Genomic DNA, 7,333 nt, shown 5'->3' with positions numbered 1-7,333 from the left:
TTAATGAAATAGATTGAGGTGTGTTCTCTATGTGAAATTGGAGTCTTAAAACTGAAATTGATAGGATTAGAAAAAAAATTTAATTCTATTTTTTGTAATTTTGAACTGAACATTTTTTTTAATTTCACTAATTTTAATTCTATGCAGGTGAACAAAAGCTAAGAATAATTATTTTCAGGTTGTTTTTTTTTTTTTTTTTTTTTTTTTATATTTTAGGAAGGTTATTTTCAGGTAGTTATGCAAGGTATTGCTCTAATGAAGAAAAGAGTAACTGTACAATAATTTAAAATATATATACATATATATAGTTTCAAAACATGAAAATTAATTACATTTTTTTTTTTTCCATGAATGAAATAGATTGAGGTGTGTTCTCTATGTGAAATTGGAGTCTTAAAACTGAAATTGATAGGATTAGAAAAAAAAAATTAATTCTATTTTTTGTAATTGTGAACTGAACATTTTTTTTAATTTCACTAATTTTAATTCTATGCAGGTGAACAAAAGCTAAGAATAATTATTTTCAGGTTGTTTTTTTTTTTTTTTTTTTTTTTAGGAAGGTTATTTTCAGGTAGTTATGCAAGGTATTGCTCTAATGAAGAAAAGAGTAAATTGTGATATGAAATTAGATTTCCCGTTCAGAACATAAAAGTCAAATTTCATGAAATTCTAATACGAAGTACATAAAGAAGGGCTCCAGAATCAGCAACAAATTTATATATATATCTATATATATATATATATATATAAGCAAAGAGTTAGTCCAAATGCACCTAAACAATTAGTTCGATTCCATTCTGGTGTTTGGATAAAAGCACAAAGTAACTATAGTACTATTAAAAAAAAAAGACGTTGAAAATATTGCTTCTAAACAGATTTTTGCCCGGTGACAAGCTATTTTAAGTATATTTGATTTTGATATAGAATATATCAAAGGAAGTAACAACTCTATTCCAGATTTTCTTACAAGAGAATTTTTACAGAAATCTAATGGCGGACAGACAGCCTCCCCAGAGGCCCCAACTAGTTAAACCTTCTGACATTTGCTCTGGCAAAGCTCCAGCCACCAGATCACAAACCCAGTCACAATCTTCTGCTCTGGCAGTCAACAACCGATTCCAACCACTTACTTCGCCACCCAGTTACCGATTAGCTCTTGTTGATCCAACCCCAGATCTTTACTCAGACTCCACCAAATCCCAGTTACAAATACCTCATTACACAAAGTCACCTACTGATTATATTGAAAAACCTTATTCCCCTTTGTTCTATATAGAACCTTCACTAAGTCACCTCACCGACCCTGTAGAATTAGTCAAAGCCTATTTCCCTCCTAATCTCCATTATTGTGCCAGTCAGCCCTTCAAGTCCCTACAATTTTACAAGAATATTTTATATTCTACTCATTCTATCCGGATTAACCCAATTTATGATAAAATCAACCCCAAGAAAGTCATCTACCATTCCTTCTACATCATCCGGATCATGTCTCTAGATGAATGGGGATCTCACCCAGCTATAACCAAACAGTTACCAGAACATGACTATTCCTACAACTATCATGACTACATGACAGCTTGGTCTGTTATTCTACTTCACCAAAATCCATCATTCACTCATTCATGGTTCCTTTGTTTTGATAACAAGTTCAATTACAAAGCCCCAATTCCTACTTGGTTTCTTAAATGGTCAACATTTGGCTCCATTTTAGAAATCCTCCCTCTTACTCTAGCAGATCAAGTCACATATTTTCACACAATTTACAAAACCAGTAAACATAACTCTCAGCTCCCATTTCTATTCTTATTTTTTTGCAAATACAAAGTCCCCTGGATTTTCAAATGGTTATATGACATTCAGGGAAACACAGTCATTTGTCACTACTATGTCAAATGGTGGGATGCTTTCAAAATAGCCAGGATTCTTGATTATATTAAAGAAGAATTCCCAGCTTTAGTTACAGTAGCTCCAGTTATAGTTGCTCCAGTCACAGTCACTCCTCCACCACAACAAGTTACTCAGTCAAAACAATTGACCTCTGCCACTACTTCAAAGTCACGCAAATCCACTCCCAAATTAGAGTTGGATTCCCTCAAGAAAATCGCAGCAGATTTAACTACTCGCATCCAAGAGATGTCACAAGAAGAAGAAGAAGCAGAAGATACCCCATCTGCTGAAGAATCTAGTTACCCAGTTACCAACCTATATGATGACCCAGTATTCCAAGATAGTCAAACTCCTTACGATGATCCTTACTAAGGTTTTTTGGGAAAAGTCAACATTACTACAATAACAGGTCGAAGTCACTATTTCTACAGTAACTGTCGGCAGAATCACTATTTCTACAATGCTCCCGACAAAGAACTATTCATCTACAGTAACCGTCGGCACAAATGACGGGAACAGTAACTCACTATTCATCAACACTTAAAAGCAGTTTGAAAAGTCAAAAGTTACTTTTGAAAGCCGGAAATTGCGCCTCAGATGTCTCTAGTATCGCCTATAAATGCAGTGGTCAGTCCCATTGCTCATCAAGCTTCGTTTGAGAGAGAATTCAGGCTTCATAATATACTCTCATTGTAATATTTAGTTCAGTTCTTTTCATCCTTTCTGAGTGTAATACACCAACAGTATGCTATATACATCAGACTACTATCAGTTACATTAAGTTTGTAAGTCATTTTCAGTTAATATTCTGTTGTAACTATTTTCAGTAATACAAGTTTGATTCAGTTATTTTATCTGCTTTAATATATATATCTTGGTCGGTTATATACCGCCTTAATTATTCTGTTATTATATCTTGGTCGGTTATATACCGTCTTATCTATTTTAATGTTTATTTGTTTTAAGTTAATGTGCGCTTCCCCTTTTGGTATCAGAGCCATTTAGTGGTTATTTGAGTAATCTATTATGTGTCTTCTCTCTTACTTATCTTGTTTGTTTGTTCTGTTTAAATCATTCTGTTTATTGATTCTCATATCGTTGTACTCCTACTCCTTCCTGTACGTCCATATCCAAACAATAAGACCCGAGCCAAACAGTAAGACCCAAGAGAGGCCTGAGCGGGACGGCATGAGCGGATGAACGCATGGATAGGATTTAGAAACCACTTTGAGAGAATTATGACAATAGTATGTTTTATCCAGTCAATCACCCAAAGATAGTTCGAGATAAGTAACCACGAATAGGTTATTCAGGTCTTTCTCTTCAATGAGTTCTAGATCCAGAACTAGCCTACCTCCCCCAGTTCAAACATAGTCAATGAAGAAGAATACCAAGTTGAAGATATTAGTTTAGATTTTAGTGATTAGAGTATTCCCCGTATTCTAACCAGAGAAATCTATAAAACTAGTTTCTTTAAATCAACTTTCCTTAGTGACTATACAGTTAAAACAGTAGAACAAATCTACTATCTATCCAGAGAACATGAAAAATGCCAATTACTCACTAGTAAAGCAATCAAGAGACATCAAGATCGTGGATCCTGTAATGACCTGGTCATTTTTCTTCCTTTTCCTTTTCTCGAATTTTTACGGATATTTTTTTTCCGTTGTCTTTTCCATTCTGTGTTCAGTTTTTCGTCACTTGATGTCATCTTGAGTGCTCTGGAATGATTTCTGAGGCTCTTTTCATTGGATTGACAACTTCCGTTAGGGATTGTGTCATTTCCATATTTTTATTTTTTTCCGAACACTATTCACTTTTGTCTTTTTCTCGCTTATCATTTTCTTTGCACAAGTTCACTTTTTGTGTTCGGATTTGATTCCGGTTTTGCATGCATCCACGATATTTAAATTCCATGCTATGTGTATTTGCACTTTTGTAGAAAAGTATGCTAAGTGCTTACTTTTCTTATAAAGGGTATGGACGCATAACCTTTTTGTAATTTTCTTAATTTTAGGGGTTTTTGTGTAATTACTGTAAAGTAATTATTTTTCATCTTAGGGACCATTTTGCAATTTAATTTGGAAGATATTTTCAAAAAGGACCTTTTTGCAATTTCCGAAAAAGTGTGACAAGTGTCACACTCTCATTGGTCTACTTGTTGACATGTGTGTGGAAACACTTTGAGACCTTGGATGAGGACATGTGGAGGGTGGAGATTTAACCACTTGTTGGCCTAGGATTGGTGCACTTGTTGGCTTGCATGGTTGACAAGTGTAGGCTTGAGATTTAGCCTAGGATGGAGCCTTGGATTTGTGACAAGTGTAGGCTCACAATTTGATCTTGCATTAGTGTGTGTGAGAGAGGTAGTGTAAGAGCACATAGTGAGTGGAGGATCTCTATCCCCTCCACTCACATTTCATCTTCATCATTTTCCATTTCCTCTCTCTCTTGTAAAGAAAACCTTAGCCTCCATGGATGGAGCCTAAAGCCTTAAACTTTGACCTTGATTTTTGAGAGCCTTCCATTGAATTCCAAGCTTGAACTTGGGAATACATTTTGTTCCCCTCATTTTCCTCTTCATAACCCTAGAAGGTTTGCCATTTTGTGTGGATTTTGCCTTGGATTCTAGAGAGACACTTCTCTAGTGAGGTAGGGGATGTTATAGGGTTATATGTTTGTTATTTTGCATGTTTTTTATGCTTATACAACTTATATGCATGTATTGTATTAATTTGAGAAATTATGATTAATGGTTGTTGCTTATAACTCATTTTAGACTTGGTAAATGGCATGTCCATGAGTTGATCTTTGATATATATATTAATTTGGGTTGATTTAGATGAGTTTTCAAATCTAGAGATTAAATGGATTTAATTTGATTTAAATTCTAGTAAATTGTGTTTTGCTTGTAATCTATCTTAGACTTGATATATGGTATGACCAAGACTTAGTGCTTGATATATATTAATTTGAGATCATTTGGACAACTTTTGAAATCTAGAGATTTAATTGATTTAAATTAATTAAATTCGATTTGATGATATCTTGCTCATCTTGCACTTTTGATTTGATATATGTAAAGACCATGATATATTGCTTAACATATGTTAATTTGAGGTTATTTGAAATCTAGAGAATTTGATTATTTAGTTTAATTAAATTCTATCTAATGGCTTCATGGATCTATTGGTATTTTAGAAGTTGTTTCTATATTCAAATCATTGACTTGAACTTGTTATGTATTCACTTTGTTGTGTTTTGAGCATTGGACAACTTTGTTGTTATGTTTATATTCATGAGAACATGTTTTCTTTATGGAATATATTGATGCTATGTGTAGTGAATTGCACACTTTGTAATTGACATTATGTATGTCATTTTAGAATTGAAACTCTAAGGCATGGATTGTGTGGTTTCAACCTACTTATGCATGGAAGGTGTTTTCATGCATTATATAAATTATGTATAAGTTGTGAACTTATTTGGTTTAATTTTGGAATCTTAAAACATTGTTGAGTTGAGATGGCTAGGGTTTGGCTCTAGTACGGGGACGTGAGTCCTCTAAGTCATTGAGATAGCGAGCACTTAGGGTGGTCTTCCCTGCGGGTTAGTGCCCGGAATAACCATTGAGGTCTCGGCAGAATTCCGAGCTTAGATGTCCAAGTCTTCCACTATTTGTTTTCGCATTCAATTCCAAGTTAACAATCATGTTTATATTGTAACTTGTGGTTTTGGTTATTGGTGATTTTGATGTTGTTAAGTACATCCATGTTTATGATTTTAATGAATCATTTTGATGTTGTTAAGTACATCTATACTAAATTGATATATTTAGTTGATTTCACACTTTTAGATTCCTAGTTGATAACCTAGAGAACATATGTCTTGATGTGTGGTATTAGATATTCTAATTATGTTAAATTGTTATATTTAGTTGATGTTGCATTTTAGACTTCAAGTTGATTACCTTGAGAATCTATATGTTGTTGCTTTGTGTAAGCATGCCCCTATGTTGTTGCTTTGTGTAAGCATGACCCTATGTTGCTAATAATGCACGAATGAGGTGATTGATGCTAGAAATAATCTTAGGTAGTTAGGATGCTCCTTAAGTCTCACCTTTGACATAGATGTTAGGTGGAATGAACCACAATAATTAAATCATGCAAACTTGTAAAACGTAGGTCGATGCATGCTTATTTCCTATGAGTAGCTTTATGTTACTCACCCCTACGATACTGGGGCATATTTCAGGTACAAGAACCAAGGTTTCGATTCTCGTCATGCTTGGATGATTGGTGGACTTGAAGATTTTCATTTCTTGTAAAGGTTGGCTTGAAAAGCCATTTGTAGCTTTATATGTCAAAATATGTATATTTGAAATTAAACATGTAATGTGTACATGAGTACACTCCTTAAAATGTATTTGACATGTATGAGATGAGGCCGGAGGCCAATGACATGTATTTGTATTCTATGTAGTTTTGACTTCATGAAATATTATGAAAATATTGAAAAATGTTAAATTGTTGTCTCACTATGTATGCATCGGGTGTGGGAATTCCGTTTTGATTCTTCCGTAAGATCTCATTAATCATGCATGAAGTGTGACCAAGGGCCAAATGGTAATTTCCAATCATTTGCTAATTTTGTTTTTCAAAATACCCATTTCAAATTCATTCGCCTCTTTAGCCATTGGGGGGTCGGATTTAGACTCGACCATTTCTAGGAGCTGCGGACCATTCCCGCGCGCTCAAAATCACTTATTACGTTTGCATGTATATTTGTTTTAGCCTAGAAGCGCATTTGGGGTCAAATGTATGTTTGGTGCAAATTCACATTTTTGCCGTTTTGAGCCTAAACTGAGCATAAGGGAATTTTGGGATTTTCACTTAAAAAATAAAGTTTTCTTTTCGCATGGTTGGCTAGAAAACATAATTTTGAGGGTAGTTTATTCTTTGTGTTTTTCTCAAAAAGGCCCGAAAAGACCTCAAAATTGCATTTCAAGTTGGCATTTCAGGCGTAGCCTACAGTAGTTCGAGCGCTCTAAAGGGGGAGTTCGAGCGCTCTAACATTGGGCAGAACTCTTAAGGCAATTTCTGAGCCCTTGAAGTCCTTGTTCAAGAGCTCGAAGTCACGGGTGTATGTGTGTCTTTGTTCAGCACTGCAACTCCGACTTCAAATCACCATAGCTTCTTCGTTTTAACTCCGAATTGGTCCGTTCTTGAGTCTATATTGATCGCGACGAAATAAGATTTCCAATGGTACTAATTAGAGCTTCAATTTCTTCTTATGGCTCAAGTTATTCAAGTTTTACTAAGGTAGTGTCTGTTTTTGGTTCGAACCGGTGTAGGGTTTCCATTCCTTCAACTTCAGAACTTGATATCTTTGTCGTCCGGACTCCGAATCAGGTGATTCTTGAGTCTAAATTCATTAATTTTTTATT

The sequence above is a fragment of the Cornus florida genome, unplaced genomic scaffold (assembly GCF_030987335.1).
Source record: "Cornus florida cultivar Cherokee Brave unplaced genomic scaffold, ASM3098733v1 CherokeeBrave_3.0.0_Hap2_Chr03, whole genome shotgun sequence".
NCBI classification, from domain to species: Eukaryota; Viridiplantae; Streptophyta; class Magnoliopsida; order Cornales; family Cornaceae; genus Cornus; species Cornus florida.
The sequence above is the reverse complement of the archived record's forward strand: the minus strand, read 5'-3'. Positions refer to the sequence as shown.